Source organism: Corvus cornix, chromosome 4, assembly GCF_000738735.6.
Source record: "Corvus cornix cornix isolate S_Up_H32 chromosome 4, ASM73873v5, whole genome shotgun sequence".
Lineage (NCBI taxonomy): Eukaryota > Metazoa > Chordata > Aves > Passeriformes > Corvidae > Corvus > Corvus cornix.
Window position 1 is genome coordinate 25,743,826 of NC_046334.1, and position 19,706 is coordinate 25,763,531.

Here is a 19,706-nt window from a genome sequence, read left to right on the forward strand (position 1 = left end):
TTGCAGCTTAAATACTGAGAAAGTGACAAGTGAGATGTCTGGGGTGGAGAATGCACCTTCCATTTAATTTGAATCTGTGAAATTACGTAAATGATAGAAGCTCAGGATGGTAGACTAAAAAGCCTGGGTTTCATCACAGGTATATGTCGACCTTTGGTTAACACTATACCACTTGGTGTAGGATTTTAAATATGTTTATGCAGATTTCTAGTTGGTCACAACTCAAGTTCTAGATGAATCTTCTGATGCAAACAAGGTGGCAGGTTTTGTACAGACTGAAAACCACAAGTCTGATAAACTGAGACAAAACTACCCCTGGAGGAGTTCAAGGTGAAGCTTTCAGTTCACTCAATCAAATAAAATGTCGATTTTGGCACTGACAATGACTCATTTTTTAAAGACAGATTAGCTGTGATATTATGAATCATTTTATCTCCAGCATTTCAAAGCTAGCACATGGAACAGCTGCCTTGGGTCTGGGTTCAAATGCTAAGCTTGTACTCAGTAGGTCTGGCTTCACTTACTATGTATTTTATCATAGCACTTCAGCTTGGTGCCCAGTGGCTTGAGTTTGGCAAAAGCCTGTCCCCCTCCAGAAAGGGACATAATTGTCAGCTGATCTTCCAAAGAGATACCATGTGATAACCTTTTGCTGCCTGCTCCAACTCTCAGGTGAGAAGAGGGCTGTTTTCGGTGCTTTTGGTATTTTTCTTTTCATAATGTATGTATTTTGCTTTATAATGTATCACTTCTCTTCCACAGAAAGAAAAAACGTAGCTCAGACAAAAACGCAATGCATTATAACCTCGATGTCATTGTTGGAGAAGCCCCATGGCTGCTTCTGTTTTCACTACTGCAGTAGCCCCTGGCTGTCCCCAGGAAATAAAAGGAGAATAAGCATAACTAAGTCACTTTTCCCATCAAGTCTCACATCTGTGACTCCAGCGATCTGGGCTTGCCTGGGGCACATAAACTCATTCTGAGCACATTGGTGATGGAGACATAAGCAGCCTTTTCCCTTCTAAGTGAGATGAAATGGTAATTCCTTTTTCCCGCCATGAAGTCCACAGAACAGGAGTTAATGGCTGGATACTTCATATTCATTAAGCAGCAAGTCAACAAACACTATGCAATGCATATGCCCCGGTGGTTTTCATCAGGGAAGGTCAAATGTTAGAAGAACATAATTTCAAAAGACAAACATTAGACTGTTTTCAGAGGCCCCTGTTCCCCTCTGAGTGAACACCCACACTTCTTACCTTGCACTGAGGCACTTGTGGGACTCCCAGGGAATAGGTACAGTTCATTGCCTGACAGAAAGCTGCCCTGTGAAAAAATGCATCCATTTTCTGCAACTTGAGAGAGGTGAATTAGCTCACAGGGGTCCACTGAGTGCTGCAGACATTATGGACTGGAGCAGGGGAAGAAAGACAACTGCAGCCAAATGCTCAAGCTTCTTATGAAAATATACTGTGAAACAGCAGGTAAGCCCCACACTCCTCCTGACTGTAATCCTACTTCAAGGTCTTCAGTCATACTTTTGTGGCAACCATGTCCCGTAAATGTGGGCATACACTCAGTCTGTGCTAGGCTCACACTTCTGTTCTGTGCTGCTCTGAATCATAGTTTGCTACTCTGAGAAATTAACCACCAGCCCTGGCTCCTGTAAAATTGTACTGTCTCGGTATTACTGTTTTTCACAAACTTCCATTCATGTAAGCTTCCTTTTAAAAGCAAGTATCCAGGAAACACTGATGTAAGACATTTTCATATGTCTGCATTCATGAAAAGTTCTGAACCAAAAGTAATGTGTCCAAATCCCTCTTTTTGTTTGAAAACATCATTCATCCAAGAATCAGAAATGTTACCATGTGACTGGTAACACAAAGAAATGAGCACATGAAGAATCACAGCAAACAGTTCAAAAGCAGCTCTGGGCCTGAAGCTGGTTCACAAGATATTTGTTGAATACTGGACACTTTGTTTGCCAAGAAAAATAGAACAGGCTATGTTTTCTAAAAAAAAAAAAAAAAAAACCCAACCAAAAAACCACAAAAGTACCATGCTTATATATTTCTTGGCTTAGTCTTTCTCTGACCTTGCCTGGAGCTATCCCCCTTTACAGCACACAAATAAAACTAGTATGTGCCTGGTTTACCCTGGACCTGCCCTACTTTCCTGCCTTCAAATACAATAAGGAGGAAAAAGAAAGTATGTTGAGACCTTTGCACTGAAGAACCTGAGACTCCAGGAGAGAACAAAGAGCCCCCTGTCTCTCAGACTGCAAACACTGGGCTGTAGTGAGGAAGACAGTGGGAGGAGACTACAGCAAGGATCGAAGAGCTATGGGGAAGCTCTTAAGGACTGAGAGACAGGGAGAACAAGCATCTTAAATGGCATGGAACACAGAGGTTCAGGAGGATGGGACATGGGATGCCTGGGAAAAAAGGTGGCTCTAGGATAGGAAAAGAGTTGTGGCAGAACAATGAAGAGGCTGTGAACTTTGCGAGTGAGGCAGGGGGCACGGATGACAGGGAGAAGCTACATGCCCTCCCTACACAGGCATGAGCTGGAGACTTGGACTAGGATGAGGGGCCTGAGGCTAGGAGGCACTACAGGCCAGAGTGAAAGGCTGACAGTCGTGAAGCTGTACAGAGCTTTGGGGCAGGTAGGGAACAAGGGTTTCTCTACTGAAAATATCCTTATCTACATACCTGCATGCATATAAAAGATGCTGTCCCTGCTCCACCCACATGAACATCTCTTCCCACTTTTTCATACTCTCTTTTGCAGCCAGAGCCACATTAGCCCTGGCTCACACTGTCCCATCTGTGTGTTGGGATGTGACAGTGTTATATTTTCCATAGCCAGTTTCCATTTCCAAGGAAATGTTTTGATCTAGCTCTGAATCCCAAAGTGTATTTGAGTGTTAAGCATAGATTTCAAAGTGATAGAGAAGAGTGGGTATCGGGAGAAAATTACAGGGAAAACAGAAAGAAGGAGGCATTTCTTTAGACAGATGGTCTCATGAAGGCAATGTCTGAAAACTGCAATATGCTGAAAGTTCAGCCACTGCACTGCTGGAGTTGATATTAACCTCATCAAATACCTATCAACTTGCTCTTACTCATTTGAAAACTAATTGAAAAGAAGACCAAAAGTATCACACTGAAGTTAAGCATCCCAGTCAGATGCAGAAATTAAACCACACATATGACAAAAGATTGTAATTCTCACAGTCCCATTTCAGTCCTCAAGTAACCAGCCTCCCTATTGCCTTCAGCAAGAGTTTTGCCAGAGTAAAACCTGCAGAATTCCATGCCAGGATATTACTATAAAAAAGTTAACTTTTGACAGTACATTAGGGGATTACATTAGGGAGCATTAGGTGAAGTGTCAACTGAAGATGCTGCATAAGAAGAAAGATGTCAAGAAGAAACAAGCCACAGTATGATTTCATTTCGTGAGAGAGACTGCAGCGCACTCCTTGAATTTTAGTGGATACAATGCTTCTCAGTTTCACATGCTGTGAACCAGCAGTGATAAGAGGAAATGGCTGATGACAGCCGTGATAATTTCTTTAGACAGCAGCAACGAAGAAGAACACAGCAAGCTACCCTCTTAATTAGGGACATTTTATGCTACAAGCTAAAATTGCTGCTTTCTTAGACCTTTGGCAACTACACAGGCAAAAAGAAGGAAACTGAAATATTTAAAAGCTTCTTCATGGATGAAGAAACAGTGGCATCTATAATATTTCCTGCCTACTTGAGCACATACTAGGATACAATTTGCTTTCTCGCCTAAGAGAGGTGAGCTAGAGAGAGGAATGAGCCATCTGGAGGCTACAATTAATATACCAATCCTGTATGTACCCTAAAAGAAGGTAGTTTGCACAACTGTGCCTTTTACACACCATCGAAGCATAGCAGCAATGCAGAGAGCCTGTTCTGTAAGCCAGTAATTCCAGTACGTAAGTAGAAAGTTTAGGGCTTGCCAATGGAGTCCAAGGAAACATCTTCCCAGCAGAAGAGCAGAGCACAGCCAGCACGAGTGCTGGAATGCCACTGAAAGTTGTTTCTTTCAGCATAGCTAGCTAGCACAGAAGCCAGATATATCAGACAGGAGGGAGAGGAGTCAAAGGAACCTGTGGAAACTGGTAGATACTGATGATTTAAAGGCAGCACAGACCTGAAGACAACTTAGTCACTGCCATTCACTCTCTGCCACAGGCAAGGAAGGTAGGAAGTGATCCATTTTCTCTCTGTCTTGACCCAAGTTTTCCATTATATTTCAGGCAGGCCACCCTACAGAACGAGACCTGTGACAAATACCTGGTTGAGAGACTTTCATTATTCTCCTGGGGTGAATTTTGCACATAACCTGCCTAGCAGTCCTTTTCTTTCCTAAGAGCAGTACCTTCTCCAGGTAGCACCACCAAAATAAAATGCACACATTAGAAGAAGACCCTCTGCTTTTAATGTATGAGTGAGATCTGGGTACTACAGCCCTGCTGCTCTTTTTAACAGAAAAAGCTGCATGCTTAGCATTTTCCATTTTTTTAGAACCAACCAGTATGTTCCACTTTAGTGGCAACAACATCCCTTACCTAGCATCTAATACCTAGGAAAAGGGACCTGGAAAAAACAAAAAAAACAAGCCACAGTGAAAGATTTTAAAAGCTTTCACAGCCATGGGTGAAAACTGAGGATATCAGTCCAAGGGTTCAGATTTAAGAGAGAGGACAACTTACCCAAAGAGGCTGAGGAGGCAATCTCAGCCTTTATCCCTATGGAGACCTGAGTTCTGATAGTGAGTGATTTTACAAGGAAATCTATCCAAACCTTACAGAAGGCTGTCGCTGCTTCTTTCAGACCCTCAGACTTTTTCCTGCTACCTGATGGTTCAGTTTCCTGGTCAGACTCAAACAGCTGATGGGAGGGAAGCACATGCAGTATTTCACTCACAGGCTCTCCCTTATCATAACCTTAACTGATGTGTGTCAAGCATATATGACACATCAGCAGAGCACCTGCTAATAATAAACCCTGAGGCAAAAAGTACCCCTAAAGCCTTCTGCTTTCAGTAAAAATTCAAATGCCCAGTGTCATGAATTGCAGCTCAAATAGCTCAAAATTCTCAGTAATCCAGAGAGTTCCTCTTTCCCAAGATATTGATTAATTCTGGGAGCTGGTCTGACATCCTCAAGGGCAATGTAGGGGGAATATAGTGGATCTAATAATCTGGTAACCATGAGTATATTTGGGAAATATTGGTAAGAGATCAGGGTTTCAGTCAACCCCAAATTAATACCTTTCATTAAGTTCTGAACAACTGAATAATAGCTATATTACAAATGTGCCTGCAGACTAAATAGCCACAGGAAAGTGCTGGCAAGTGAACCTACAGAACCAGAGGAAGAAAATGAATTGCAGTAAGCAGTTCTATTTCCAGCTTCCTTGCAGATTTTATCTCCCTCTTTTGTAGATTGAGCATGATATGCTTCTCTGCTTTCCAGACCATCTGAAAGCTTTGTTAATGAGTATTAGTAAATAACTTTGTTTTCACAAACTGCCTACCATCTCAGAATCAAAAAGTGCAATTATAGCTTATTCAGTTCAGAGCAGTTCTTTTATGAAGGATGTTGATTCAGCATCTTGTTTTAGCAAGCCCTGTAAATACATCTTTAAAATTATCTCTCCAGGAGAAAAAAAAAATCAATTTTAATTTTCTGCCTGTTTACCCTGATGCAAATCAAACAGACACAATCTGCCCCTTCAGAGCCAGCCACGTTGTGCTGAGCTCGTGATTCACAAGGGATTTCTTTCTTTAGTCAAGAGACAGACAATGTGGTAAGCATATTGATTACTCCTAATATATACTGCAAGGGCACAGCAACAGCTCCTAGGTGCGTGGTGTATCTCATGGCTTTCATTTAAGTACTGAGATACTGCTTTCTTAATCTATAGACAAAAACCAATTTAATTTCCATCTTTACTAATCAAGGCTTAGTATCTATCTGCTGCTTAGCACAACTGACTGAAACACTCTGGCTTGTATTCACAGCCTGGCACAGAAGCAGCTTATTGCTGTAATTAGCTTTAATTCATACACTACCACACATGCACTGTACTGCTGTAGAGAAAGCTCAGATTCAGAGCTAACAATCATCAGCATCAAGACCCACCTAAAATGTATTAACTACAACAGCTGCCTATAATTTGATCAGTTTTATTAGAAAGTTTCTGTCTAGCTGTCTCTTTGCCACTGCTTTCTAAACATAATATTGCTTGACTGGCCCTCTACAATCCACTACTCACTGAATGATGCAGTCATTAAGATCCTATAGGTGAGTAGGACTGTTGAGCCAAAAGTTTCCAGACTGCCTCAGGGCTTTCTGCAGAAGCTGTGCACAGCCCCAAAACACAAGCAGCACAGCAGAGACAAAGGCACAACCCCCAGGGTATCCCCCTGTTGGGTACATCCACAGGGAGCAAGCTAAACAAGCTGAAAGGAACATGGCATCAGGCCTTGCTTTGAATTTGCTTTCAATTTCTTTTTGGCATGAATCAAGGCTAATAAATATCTGATTGAAACTTACTTTCCTGTGATTTTAAATCGAGGAATAATGAACATGCTTATTTACAGTGACAGCCACCCTTTCTCCCCCTCAGGTGTCTTGAACTCACAGGCTGAGCCTCAGTTACCACATGAGATCTACACACGGACTTGCCCAAACTTCAGGAGCAGACTAGTTCTGACATTCTGCATGGTGGCCAGCTCTGACAGGGACATTAAGAGTTTCTTTGCTGGTATAAATGGTAAAAGAGGAAGTCTAAAAATTCCATCAATACATGCAGTGCAGGGGTAAGTTGAAGAATACTGCCCAAACAGGCAATATTTGATTTCGAATTCTGAAAATCAGAAAGGGCATACTAAAGATGCAAGAAGTCACACCATTCCATCTCTGCAGTCTTTTGCTCTGTGGAGCTTTGAACAGTTCCCAACAGCAGTCAACAAAGAGGACTGAAATCTCTGACCACAACTTTCTTTTTCTACTGCTAGGCATGTATCTTCAAATATGACAGCACCTATCAGCCTTTTGGGGAGCACTTATTTTATACTATCTCATTTCCAGCCATTTCACACTTTTCCAAACCACACTATTCATGACCTTGCAAAAATTGCTGCTGTTTGAAATGAGCCTGGATGATCAAATACTGGAAATGCAGCTGAAAATAAGAACTAGATGCAGACTAAATGAAGTGTATGTGTATATATATATATATAAAACCCCAACAAATAAAACCCATATATAAACCCCAACAACTTACTAAGTTTAAATGGGTTTTGTCCTTATTAACTTCTTTTCCCTTTTGCCTCTCAGGAAGGTCTCATTTGAGATTGAAATTGTGTGGTTCTTGCAGTCATGACACTGCATACAAAGTAGCTGCTCTTTTACTTCAGACAGAGGAAAATGCTTTCATAGCTGCCTCTCTGAATGACAGCACCTACCTGCCTTGCTAAAACATGCCCTTAGTCTTATGAGAAAAGCCACAACAAGACAGAAGGCTACTTACTAGTGTTCCATAGAGTCCAGGCGGGAGTATCAGAGGCGGAAATTCACTGTGCCTCTGATGAGAAGATTTAGTTCCCTGCAGCATTCAGACAGTTGGTCCCATTACGGCCCATCGGGCGGCTGAGTTAAAGGGTGGCCGTGCACAAACATAAACAGCTTGTCAGCACAAGCCAAAGAGGCGGGCCTGCCCTGCCAGCCACAATGCGAGCCAATGATTAGCTCCTTCTTCGCATTCTGGGTGTTCAAGATACTGCGTTTCATTCTTAAGCAGGGGAACAAGAAGGACTGACTGGGAAGGGCTAGGGCTTGACGGTTTACTGCTAGGCATTAAAATGCTTAAGGTGGAAGGGAAAACAAAAATCAATAGATCACTTCAGGAAAAGCACATACTTGCTGTGTATTCATACAAACACTTTTAGGGAGCCTGCAGGTATCTCCAATGCACTGATTCTTTTAGGTCAATCAAACATACAAACAAACAAAAGACCTCCAAATTAAATTTAGTTCATACTCACTGTCTAGAAGTTTCACTTGCAAAGTCTCTAATTTTAATTCTCTCCATCCTTTTTCTTATTTTCATCCTTCCTAACATGCTCTATCTGCTTTATTTGCTGACAGTGGCATTTCTCATTTCTCTGTCACAAATGTCTTACCCTGACCTTCTTGACCTGACCTCTCAACCTTCACTGATCCTCCTATGACTGCTTCTCTTTGCCTCCATCTTAACTGCTTATTCTTTTGGTCCTGATCTCCCCAAAAGAGCAGTGTCACAACAGAGGCACCTTAGGGTAAGGTTCTGTGAGACAACCAATTTGATCTAGCAAGTTATTACTGTCAAAAGTAGAGGTGTTAAGTCTCCCTTTCCTTCAGCACCACACTGTGCCCTCCTTGTCTGTCCCCCCATCATTCAAGCAAAGGTAATGTAGCACAGAAGTAAATGCTTCTCTGTCAGTTTACTGATCTTAAAACAGAGACAAAAGAGGTATTGCATGGAGTGAATATTCCCTGAAATATAAGCTTCTTCTGAGCTTGCCTCAGCCATTTATGATCCCACCTGTCTGCCCAAGTTCCTCTCCTTTGTTGTTTGAACTGAATTGTTCCTAGTTAATTGAATACCCTGCTTACAGCTGCTGATCCCATTTCATCCCAGCTCTGTCCTACTTTCTTGTGCCTCTAGTTTGGCTGTGAGGCCTGTCTGACACCAAAATCTGCCACATCAAGTATTTTATAATAACTCCCTGCATAAATATCATGCGTTGTGCTTCAAGCCTCAGGCTCTTTGAGCTTTTTTGCTTTGGAAATAACTAAAATCCTCCTTAAAAACCATGTCATCTTTTTGGCTTTCACTGTTTTTACTCTGATCTTTCTGATTAATTTTTCCCTCAGCATCTACTCCTCCCTCTCTTGCACTCCCAAAGGCACCCTATTTCTTGTTATATTCTATCCAGCTTTTACTATTTGCTTGTGCAGGCTCCTGTACCACTTTATGTCAGTGATTTACGAGCATCCATTTGTATTTTTCAGCTTTCTGCTTTTCTCCAGTCACATATTTCACCCTGTGCTTTAGGCATGTCGTATTAAATGCCCTGACAGCTCCTAATTTTAAGATCCTTTTCTGGGGTCAAATTAAAGCAGTTCAATCACACTACATTCTGTGTAGTCTTAGCACAAGTCGTTTCTCTCCCCCTCTCCTTTGATAAAGGAGCTGACCTCCCTGCAGAGGCAGATGCTGGAGTTAGCACCTTGTTCAGATGGGCGGGCATATCGCAGCTCCCCGGCTTCTGCTGACAGGCTGCACGAGAGTTCTGGCACAAAGCACTGCATCACAACGTGCTGGGGTCACGTTTGCAAGTTTTTCTTCACAGTGAGACATACTAGGCACGTTCTTCAATGACATCGCAGATTCTGATGCAATTGCACAGCTCCATTAGCTGCCACACAGTACATAACATACACTGCCTCTACTTTTGCCCAGATTTCTTACTTAGTCTGTGCTATCCACACCAACACCATTATTTTACCAGAGCTCTCTTCTAGTATTTTTAACATGTAAATCTCTGTCTAGGTCGACAGTGTGATCACAGTATTTGATTACTTTAATTATCTTGATTATTGAGTCTGGATCTTATTCCCAATGCACCTGCATTGTTTTCCACAAAAAATTCAGCAACTGAGGTAATCTTTTGTTCCATACCACAGCCACATTGCCTACACCTCCATGAATGCCATGCTTTTATGTCCTGAGCTCCAAGGCCTTTTCAGAGTTTCTCCTTTCTTACTGATCGACTCCCCCAGCTCTCTTCATCACAAGGCCTGACTTTTCAGCTTTCTCTCTTCCTACAAAGCTCTCTTTTCTTACCTTGTCTTCTATGCGGAGAATGCCCTTCTTCATCAAATCAAATTATCTATTTTTCTTTCTTTTCTACAATCTACATGTCACAAAATATAGAAACAATGTATCAGAATGAGAGTAGGAGAAACAATGTGAATAGGCAAAAAGTCACTCCAGAAAGAGGGATGTTTCATCCGTCTATATAAAATATATGTGCTACAAATCTTCTACCATCAACTATGTACTGCAAGTTATGCACCTTACGCTGTTAGATTTTTTATGGAACAGGATAGGCATGAAAAGCCTTTGATGGATATGGATCAAGTGCCCAAACACTGTACATAAGATTGTGAAAAGACTGCTATGAAAAGACTGTTTGTAGATGCACAAGAGAAAGCAAGCTAGCTATTGCATCTCTGATTCCCATGGAAATTTATTTAAGATGCTAATTCAGTGTAGCCACAAATAAAGAAACAAAAGAGAGAGCAAGAATGAGCTGATTTAGTGGACTTTGTTGAAAAGGCACACTTTAGACAAAGTCACCCTGGGTACAACTCCTGTGACTCCAGTCATACCCTTATGCCAAGGATGAAGCTGCCTCTTTGTCCTTAAGCCTTGTATGACGCAGGAAAATTGTTACCAGCATTGCCAACAATACCAACCCAGGCACCAGTTAAGTGTGATGGCCAAGCTGATTTAATAACCTACTTTCACTAAAAAGGTCATCATCCCCTTCTCTTTATCACCATTCCCAGCTGCACAGGCCTGCTCCTCTCACATGTGTTCCAGGAACAGTGTGAAAGCTCACAGACCAAATGTGTCTTGCTGGATATGTTTTTCAGACAGGTTAATGATCTGACTCATATCTGTGCCATGTTAAGCACCCCAAGAGCCAGTGGAGGGAAACAATAAACATATGTGGCTGAAGTTGGAGAGGGAAAAAGGTGGAGACCAAAATCACTACCTTCTTTTTCGTATGCAAAATATGGCCATCATCCCCAGAAGCTACCATCTATTCTGGGGTGAAACTTAAAACCATAACCCCCAAACCCATGCCACTCTTAAACACAAGATCCCAAAAGCTGATGAGTCCCTTCCAGCTCAGCATATTCTAGATTCTGTGATTCAGCAGAACTTTGCCCACTCCCTCATTTGCGGGCTCCATGGGTGACATTTTGACTCTGCCCCTTTTATATTACCACCCATGCATCTGGCTTCTACTATTTATTGTTTGTTTCGAAAACTGTTTTTTTACCATTTTGTGGCCTCAGCCCACCCTCACTCTGCCCTTTCTTCTCAAAACAAGCTAAGCTGGATGCTATTTTGCCTGTTCTTTGTATCTCCCTTTGGGGCCAAGAAGGAACCTCAGGCTCCCTGAGGCTCAGCCTGACCAGTTCATATCTATGTTGCTGCTGGGAGGAGACCTGCCCTGGTTCTCCAGAAGAAGCCACAGATGCTGCAGAATGGAGTGGAGTGAGAAGATTTTTGTCATGTTTTACTGGCCTGCTTTCAGTTATAAAGGAGGTTACAAGTTATTCCCAGAAAACACACTAGCTCAAGCAATGGAAGACTTCAGATAGCGACAAAAGAAGTGAAACTGTGTAGCTGAAATGTCTCATTTTTCTGTTAAAAAAGAAAACAAATGGCAGAAATGGGAAGGGGAAGAGATTGTGTGCAGATGCACCACACTACCATATGAGACTGCAGTGAGTGGGAACTTGGACTTAGTCCCAGCTCAGAGCCTGTGCATTTTGAACTTTGAGCTCTTGGACCACTTCCTAATTAGAGAGCAAGTGACACTCTGTGGAACTATTTAACCCTTTGGTGGTGCCTCCTGAGGTGTAGCAAATGCCAGAAGAGACTCTGGGGATGTGTCTAACCCCGGGAGGCCACACAGACTATAGGACCTATCCCTGTGCTCCAAATGGCTTAAGTGAAACAAGTGCTGTCAGCATCTCTTTTCGTGGGTCTCTACACAGAAAGATCAGGCTTACAGCTACTCCTTCCTGCACTGCTGAACAACTGCTGGGATCTCCCCCTAATATACCAGCTTTCCATCCAGAATCTGCCTGTCTTCAAGAGAGAATGATTCCTTCAGCCTCATCAGTAATGCCACACCAAGGATCAGATCAAACAGATACCCACTGCAACTTAATAGTGTAAATAACACCACACTGAACACAGAGACCTGCTTCTCTGCTTCACAGGAGTGTAAAAGCAGCAGAGTATTATCAAATTGTAACTGTAACTAAAAATACAATTACAGCATTAGGAGCTGTGTAGAAAGAAACGGGTTATACAGCTGATGTACATCAACAGCTGTCATGACTATCACTGGTGTTCTAGTTAGATGTGCACCAGTGATTTCATTTTTTATATCCCTTTGTAAAGTGGCAATATTATGTCCTACCTATTTCACAGAAGTTCTGTGTGGATACATTTACAGTTCTTTGAAGCTCTCACTGAAGACATTTCAGACATACAAACTGTTATTATTTTCACTATTGACTTAAGAAATATATCCTTTGAAAGCAAATAAACAGGATAACTACTTTGGCAAGATAAGGGGGTTTTTAAAAAATTTCCTACCATCTCGAAGGTCACTCATTCCAAGCACAACACAAATACACTAATAAAAGGAGATGCACCTCCAAAAATACATGCACTGTGGGTAAAGGTTAACTTTGGCACTGTAAAGCAGAGTAAACATACAAGTTTGAAGTCCATCTATGCGAGTTTTCTCCCTAGCTTCTTTGTGTCCCATGCTCTGGTGAGAGATGGTTTACAGGCCTCAATTGCCACGGAGTTCAGACGAAGCCTTTCAAGTACAAACTACTCTTTGCACATGCCCTTCATTCCCCACTCAGTTGTGCTCTACCTTATTTGCAGACTAAAGGCTGCAGTTCCCATCTCACCTGGAAGTCTGGCAGTCAAAATTTTTGAGCCTTAAGGTTTTTCTAGATGGAACTGTGACAGCAAGGTAGCGAAAGTATCAAAGCTACCTCTAAAATAGCTATCCAATGTATGTGCTGTTAAAGTAGGAGAGAACTCAGTCAAGAAGCAAAGCCAATTAGCCTGTCTTGGGCACCATACTGCCATAACTGGCTTCTATATCCAAGCTGGCTATAAGCTACTTTAAGCCTTGCTTACTACACTACAGGCATTTCTCAGTTAAATTCTGTGAATTAATCTAGACACAACATTTGAATTTCACTGTTATTATGGGGTGATTTATGCACTTCTAGAGGGGTTTTGCAAACAGTGCTGAAACACTCCTTTTCTCTGATTAGGTTTAGAGTCCAAAAAAATATTTCAGAAGGACAAATACTTTGGCTTTGGAGCACACCTACATTCAGAGTGTCAGGTATGCAGACAAAGAGAGCCAAAAAAGAGCTACAGACCCAGCAGCACACACATCCACCCTAATTTCAAATTACAAGAAGACTTGTCTCCAAGGAATGCTTTCCTATAAAACAGTATAAACATTTCCAGCAGTATCTTTGGAACTGACAAGTTCCTTATTAGGTATGTCCTTTACAATGTGGGCTTGCTCACAAGGAAAAAGAAATTGCCTCTCCAGTTTCTTGCACTTCTCTGTGGGTTGAGATGTTCTTGCTCACACAGATGATCTCAAGGGAAGTTGCCAAAAGAACTCTTTTGTGAAGACCTTGCTGTTATACAACAAACAGACAGCATTAATTAGAAGACTGCCTTCAAGATAGCTGTAGTTCCTGCTCCCATAAGAAACCTATTCATCATGAACTCAGCAGTAAATATTCCACTTGTTTCCTTGGCACAGAACCAAATTTCTGCATCAACAAGAGCAAAGGATGCTCAGAGACCAAGAGGGATTTGCCCATCACAGGAAAAATGCTCAGATTAGCAATGCAGTGACCTTTTTTCAAAGAAAGCACTTTAATACATGCCTTTCTGTCAAGCATATGAGAACTCCCGCTGATTTCACTGTCACATCAATGAGGTCAGCCATGGATTTATCCAGGAACTAAAAGGAATTAACTCCCTTCACACATACACACCCCCTGAATAATGGCCAGAATGGTCTGTGCCCAATGGTGCAGATGTGACTTGTCCCTCCCCTCTCCCAGTGTGGATCAGGAGTTTACCTCTCCTTGAATGAGACTACTGATGCATTTTATGCCTACTTGCTGAATAGGAGTGAGTGGGATACCAAAAAAAAATGCTATACCCAACTTACTTTTACATCCCCTTTCTACCCAGCAAGCCTAGACAAAGTGTGCCCATTACGAACCATGCAGAAATAAATTTTAATTATTTAAATTAAATAATTTAAATGCTTGAAACTGCAGAGGCACAACAAAGGTCAGAATCATTCATTTTGATAAAGAAATCCAAAGAGATGGTGGTGTGTACTGTGTAAGTCTGCAAGCAAACACAACAGTCCAAGTTTTCGGTATCCTCATGTAACAGGCTAGTAAGAGGAATTTTAATGAATTCCAGGTGCTCTCAAGTCAAGGTCCTCGTGATTACCTATCCCATGTAAAAACAGGGACATACTAGCTCTCAAGCAAAGCCCTATTATAAAGGTATTCTGAGCAGCAGAAGAGGGAAAGAAGACCTTAACATTAAAGATACTACAAACCTCAGCCATGCAGGAGAACTTGATTAAAATATAAAAGTCCCCTTGAATCAAGTAGCACATGGCTAAACCTGTCATGTAAAGAGAACCAAACCACCCCCATGTCTGGATTTAATTACACCATGCCATTTTACAGCAGCCTAAGAAAACTGGACTGGGGGTCAAAATAATCTTAGAATAATTCTTCAGTCAATCACACATATTAAGAACCTGGGTAAGAATGAATAACAGACAACATCAGCAGACTGAGTGTACAAAGGTTCTAATTAAAGATAAGAACAACAACAAAGAAATCTACAGACAAATGGCTCACTTCAGAGTGATAGTACCTACCACAAATTTCTATATGGTCTCCAAAATTCAAACAAACCTACAAAACTAATGCATACTGAAAGGATGGAATTCTGTTCAATATGTGCTCACTGATTTGAAAAGAAAGGGAATTCATGGAATGCTGAAATTCTTCAGAAATATATCTTTTCTTAGGAGTTCTACACATATTTAAAACAAATTCTCCATAAGAAAGTATTTGTATGAGACTGTATGTTTATATAGCAACTATAAATTACAAGGAGAAATCTATATAAGAACATACTTGTAATTAGTATGAAAGTATAAAGGATATAACATTTAAATATTTTTTCAGTGTGAGTATTAAATCAATGAAATTTTTTTTAACAAAATATTTCTAGATATGTTTCTTGCAAATGTTAACTGGGGAGAAGGAACTTAAAGTCCTTTGAAATATTACCTAGCCAGCAAAGAAACTTGGAGATACTGTATATTCTAAAAATGTATATGCAAAAGCAATGCCAATGCTATCTAAATTAGTAAGGGTTTCCTGAAGATATGTAGCATGAAACAAAATTACAATCACTATAACCTGCATCCAGCATCACTATGGTATTTTTATAGTAATGGGAAATCAGTTCCATGTCTGGGGTTTTTTTTCCTATTTAACAGATTGTTTTATGAAAAAAGTGCCACTTCTTCCAGCATTCATTCGTCTTATCGCTCTAAAAGTACTGACTATTCTGCCTCATTCCTTGAGCAAGGATCCCCTGATTCTGTTAAAACAGCCAGAGCTGCCTGACTGCAACACAATGCTCCACCAGGGCCTTTGTGTTGACCCAGACTACAGCATGGATTAAATTATAGCTCACACACTGAGACTCTATTTGCATGCAAGGAACAAAATCTGTGTGAGGTAATACTGTGTAGTACCCAGGGTCTGGATGAACAGCAGGCCTTGAAAGTTTGTGTGCATTCAACTTGTGCTCTTCTGCGTGCTTGTCAAGGTCAGCAGTGTGGCACGTTTAAAGGAAGCTTCTTGCACTGAAAGGATTGTTGTTTGCTCTTGGCTGCTTTCTGACTCAAGCTCAAGCTGAGAGAGACCTCACAGAAGGAGGTAATGATTATTGCAATGGAAAATTGCAAAATTCAGCAATTGCTCATATTAATGCAGTTATTTTAAAGCTGTATTTCTTGGTCATTTTAAGGACAGGTGAAAGACAGCAAAAATCACAAGTCAGCCAGAAAGGAATCTATCTTGAATCCATCCCACTGGCATCCATAGATATGATGATGCCTAAAACCAAACACATGTGAACCCCTTGATATTCTTGAGGACTCAAGAACATTAGTGTCCACAACACAGAATAACAGGTCATATGCATTCTGAAAACGAAATATTCTGCAGGTTCAAAAATCTGTTTAACTTGTGAATGAGGGAAAAAGTTAAACTTTCTCAGTAGCATTTCAAGAAATGAAACTGAAGATAGTCCAGTCTTTTTTCCTTTCACTTCCTTCCTCACCCACGGTAATTTCAGACTCTACAGCAAGTTCCAATATCACTTTTTGGAAGAGGAAGAACCCACAGAGGTATTTTATACCATCCTCAACAGAAAAAAATTACCATTCAGGGTTTTTTTCTAAGAAATCTTGTTACAGCCATACTTAGGAACCTCCTTGCTACACAGAGGTACTGAATGCCATGATACTTGCCCAAAGCAGAATTTTGTTGTCAATTGTGCATTTTTAGTGCATTTTAATACTATAATCTATAAGCATGGTAATTTTATATTCCTCCATTAAGTGACCCTATTTCAGCTGTTAATAGATTAACAGCCTTTAGTGGTTAGTATGAAATTTTTCATACTAGATGTTTGCCTCATTAAAAAAAATCTGCCAAAATAATTGAGTAATTTCTGAGAACAAGATTAAGAAAAATCAGATTGCTTTGCATGACAAAAAATCAGGTGTCTTTATTTGAGAACTGTGAAAATCCTCAGCTTTTCAGAAGGAGCCTGAATACTAAACAATAGGGAAAGGCTTTAATCCAGACAATGACTTTTTTAACATCACATGAATATGTACATTAACTTCACTATGACCCAATGCATACTCACTTGGGAGATGAATTTTTTTGTGATACAGGCAGCTTGCTTTCTGTCCTTTCCTAGCATTTGTGTAGCACCCCTTAAATACAAGCCTTGCAGCAGAGGAAGATATTAAACCAGACACACCCAATCCAGTTCAATGAAAGATAACAGATTAAGTTCACAAGGCACTGAAGGGAACTCTGGTATGAGGATAAGTATTCTCATGGGCAGCTCTCTCAGAAGACATACTGTCTTACAAATCTCCCCACTATGAAATAATGCTGGTTTTATTGCATACTGTACTATTTCCTCACTGTCAGGGTTGTTCCTTCCTAATTACAACTATGTTAGCCAGCTCAAGACCTCCCTGTGGTCAAGAAGCATGCTTCGCAGGTGAGGAATAGTGGAAGGTCTTGGTCCAGATAGAGCCAGTGAAATCTGTTCAGTGAATAATGCCAAGTGAACAGAACAAAGAGACTGCCCTGTCACTGTATTTCTCCAAGTTGGCTCTTAGTGCGATCATACTTTGGCTATAGCAAATAAAATGGCCAACAATTGTTAGCAGCAACAATTAAGCCATTCATTGTGCCTTTTGGAGAATGATAGATGGAGTTTCTTGTACCATCCTCACCCCAGCTGCACTCTTTGTCAATTCCTCCTTCATGGAAGTTGTGCGATTTGAGCATCTGTTCTGAATCGGTAGATAAACAAACTACTATGGACTATGGTATGTACACAGAGCCACTGACAAATAGTCCTGTGCAGAGACAGCGGCCCACTGACCTAGAGAATTGCACTGCCAGTGTGATAGGCAGCCCTATATCTACTTTTAATCCCCATACCTGATTAAAGCAATCAGCTGAAGGGATCTCTTTATAAAGGCACTCTATTAACACCTTTATTTAGACAGTTCACCAGAAGCACAGATGACATTGTGACGTTGTACCACTTGTTGCTCTGACAACACTCAACTTTCCTCAGTGACAAAGAGAGGGGGAGAATACTTACAGGAAAATGCTTTCCAGATGATAGGGCCAGAGTAGTGTGGGGTCTCTGCTGCTGAAGGATCTAAACTTTTTTTCCCCAGCTCCATAAATCATAACATCAGCTCTGATTTCTCCTAGGGTTAGCTGGCTAAGGATCAAGGAGCATCAAAAAGAACTTTCTTCCTTCTGCTCTCCATAGCACTTGCAAATCAGATGTGTCTATCTGCCCTCACATCTTCCAAGAATAAAGCAAAGAAAAACCTTTCAGAAAACATTTTAAAGACAGAACCATTTTTAAAAAGCATTAGTGTAAACCAATGGTGAGGCCTTTTGTTGCCCCAAAAGGACAAACTCATACTTCCCAAGAAACAGAAGTCTTTTACATGATCCTCCCCTACCTGTACTCTCTGATGCTGAACAAGCAATAAATATTTATGGAAAAGAAGGAATTAACTGCAATTATTATTTCAGGGCATGAACAATCAAGGTCAGAACCAAAGCAAACCATCACTTGTCTCCTGATAATTACAGTGAAAATAATGACTTATTTTGTCATCAGTAGTTATTGATTCCTACAAGACCTTTGATGTCATAGCATGTTATTCATTATAACCATTATACAATGGCATCTATGTTACAAGCTTCCCTATGTTAACTCTCAATATGTTCTTAAAAACAAAAGCTGAACAAATTCTCCATTTCTCCTTTTATAGCATACAATCTTAATTTTATAGAGAAAAAGAGTACTTTGGCCATTCCACCTAGGAGGGACACTGATGGTTGGAAGCCCATTTGGGGGTAAAATTTTGCTATGGGAATATGCAGTATGAGTTGCATTCACTTTTAGGATGGCTATGTCTTGGCCCAAGGTTAGTAAGCATATTGTCCTGGGAACTCCAAACATACTACAACAAGTTGGGCGTTAGTTACCTAATTCTTGAATCAATTTTCAGCCTCATTGCATTACTTTTACACCGCAATTACTACTGACTAATTTAAAATCTGAGGGCCACACATACTGTAACAAAGCTATGGCAACCTATGGATTTCAGGTGTGTCAGTAGGGCAATGCTCAGAATGTCAAGGGAGTTGTTGTCAACCTCCTCTTTCAAAAACCTAGCTATGGCATCCAGCAGGATCTACTTCTCTGCATTCTGCCAAAACCACTTATTTCAGTGAACCTATTTCCGAAGAAGAACGGAAGCTGGTTCATTACAAGGAATTCAACAGAGGAAGCTCCATATCAGTCTGCAAACTCTGTAATTTCTTAGAAAGGGCCCTTGCGTGAGTGAATTTCCACTGAATTGAAGAGTGGAGGAGGAACAGAATAGAAAAGGTCTTTAACGTTTTTTTGATTGCTCCCCTAAATCGGTAAAGGAGACTCAAAAGTACTGAAGCCTTTAAATTAAGACAATCCATGTTTCTAAAAAACAAACAATCTTTAGTGATTTGGTTATTTCTGATTTACTTTCTTTAAAATTAGGCCATTACTTTTAGGAATGCTTTGAAATAAATGAATGATAGGACAGGATTTCAGAATGCTCTTAACAGTAATCCATACCATTCCTGAGGATAAACTGTTTTGTCTTTGACCTTCTAGCTTATCCCCTTGGGAATCACATTATTGTCTCATAAGAAAAGAGGCACCCATCTTAATATTCCTGACCTAATGAGTTCTGCAAAATCCTTTCAAAGTACTAGCTAACCAGATTGATAAACTACTCTTTTATCCTTCCGGATCAAGCTGGATTTATGATTAATTGCATGCTTGCAAATAATCTTTCAGACTTTTATTCATCATTCCCTGTAT

At 40.7% G+C, this 19,706-nt stretch overlaps 1 protein-coding gene across 7 annotated transcripts in view; it reads right to left on the minus strand.

Moving 5' to 3' along the window:
- The window catches only part of TRIM2 (tripartite motif containing 2), an 87,865-nt gene that overhangs the window by 62,405 nt on the left and 5,754 nt on the right, over positions 1-19,706 (minus strand). For 2 of the 7 annotated variants that reach the window (XM_010411806.4, XM_019293390.3), the window contains exon 1: positions 7,581-7,736. The exons of the other annotated variants lie outside the window; for them this stretch is intronic. The gene's annotated coding sequence lies outside the window, so the exon portion shown is untranslated. Of the gene's footprint in view, positions 1-7,580; positions 7,737-19,706 lie in introns of those variants that run through there. 7 annotated transcript variants of the gene reach the window in all.